Below are 1953 nucleotides of genomic sequence, written 5' to 3' on the forward strand. Positions count from 1 at the left end.
GGATGTCTACTAAACATCACAATTAAATAAGCCCTGCTGTCCAAGTGCCCAGTTAACTCACCCAAGCATATCAAGCCCACCCTTTGGAGACTGTCTAAGACCTTGTTCTCCAAGGTTTCTTTCTTTCTTTTCTTTTCTTTCTTTCTTTTTTTTTTTTAAAGAAGAGACAGTAGGCAGATACATGTTGGTAAGTGCTAACTGTCCACATTCTCATAGAGATACAGTGTAATCTCTGAGCACAACATACAGAGAAAGGAGGGGAAAGCCAGTATCTACATACCCGCCCCCCCCCCCCCAAAGGCCGTCACAGCCTCCAGCTTCTAGCAGAGTGAGGGGAGCAGAAGGGCTTTCTTTTTTCCCACTGAGCGCGGTGGTGTTGATTCCATACACTTTTGTGTTGAGCCAGGAAGGGCTAAAAATGAATTCGGGACAGAAAAACAGATTCTTTTCCCACCGTATCCTGCTCCAGGGATCTCCCCGCCCCCCAGAATAATTTGAGAACCATGGTACAAAGGAAGAGAAAAGAGACTTCACAAGTCAGAGCCCAAGAGGAGGGAAAAAGAAAAGATGGCCGCTCGCTCGCTCGCTCGCTGGGGCTGGAGGACAGTAGAAAAGGAAGGTTGGAATCCATCCGTGTTGCATGTGTAAGCTTTTCTTCCGGCCTCTCCTTTCTCCCCCTCATCGTCATCTTTGTCTTCTTCGCCTTCTTCCTCGTCTCCTTCTTCATCAATATCTTCCGGTCCTTCTTCTTTATCATCATTACCTTCTCCTCCTCCTCCTCCTCCTTGTTCTTCTTCTTCTCCTTCTTCTTCTTCTTCTTCTTCTTCTTCTTCTTCTTCTTCTTCTTCTTCTTCCACTCCTTCTCCTCCTTCATCATCCAGATCGGGAACCAAGTAGCGCTGTCACAGATTTGGCCAAATAGCATCTTGGATGACGTCTCCTAACTCATCTGCAGAATGGTCAGGAAACCAGGTGACGAAGCCCTCTGGTCCCTCACGCTGTCTCTTGCTCCTGGCTCGCCTCTGCATTTGACTTGAAAGTTTTGGCAGATTTCCATTGGATTTCAGTGGACTCGGAAGCTGGGTCACCACTCTCATTCATATAACATTCTTTGGAGAGAACTTTATTTTCAAAGTAAGGGTTTTCAGCAAAATAAAAATCTCTTCTGTAACCTGATTTAACACCTTTGAATTCTGTCCTTCAACTCTTGTCAAATAACGCAGTGCCCTTCAGTCCCCTCCCCAAGCAGCACCCACTTGTGGATGGCTGAGAAACATCATTACCCCCAAATTTGGGATCTGGGCGATCCATTCCGACCCCTTCTGAAAAAATGGTTGGCGGAGTTTGTCACATTTCCATTCTGCTTTCCAAATCGGCTCAGTGGCTTGTTCATTAAGTCTGTCTCTTTCATTTTGTACCTCATCAATATGTTCAATTGCTTCTTGCTGTTCCGTTTCCCTCTTCGGCAAGTGCTGAGAGGTGGACGTCTCCGCCGGCCTGGGGGTGGGAGGCGGGCTCGGTTTCTTTCTTCCAGGGAGCGACGACTGGCAGTTGGGGGCCATGCTGTGAGGAAGGTCCAGGAAACAAGGGCAGACGCATGTCTGGAAGGAGCTCTGATTACTCTCCGTCTTTTCTTGAGTTAATTCTGGTCATTTTCTTTTCTTGGAATTTGTTCACATCAACAGCACTTTCAAATGTATTGGCATAAAGTTACTCACAATACCCATTACTTTAAAACATTACTGCATCTGTGGTTACGCGCCATTTTCCATTCAGGATACGGTTCATTGGTGCCTTTTCTCTTGTGTTGATGACGTATATAAATGTTGTTATGATCCCAAGGCGTGCACGTCGGCCAGGCAGATCTGCTCTGTCCCCTGCTCTCTTGACCATGTCACCATCCTGGTGACAATGGTCTAGATTGGTGTCTGAAGTGGGAATGACACAAAGACC

At 46.7% G+C, this 1953-nt stretch overlaps 1 pseudogene; it reads right to left on the reverse strand.

Annotated features, from left to right (window-relative positions):
• Window positions 1-530: 530 nt before the first annotated feature.
• LOC120221724 lies at window positions 531-1577 on the reverse strand (annotated as a pseudogene).
• Window positions 1578-1953: the final 376 nt, after the last annotated feature.

The sequence above is a fragment of the Hyaena hyaena genome, unplaced genomic scaffold (genome assembly GCF_003009895.1).
Source record: "Hyaena hyaena isolate Hyena2069 unplaced genomic scaffold, ASM300989v1 scaffold_808, whole genome shotgun sequence".
NCBI lineage: Eukaryota > Metazoa > Chordata > Mammalia > Carnivora > Hyaenidae > Hyaena > Hyaena hyaena.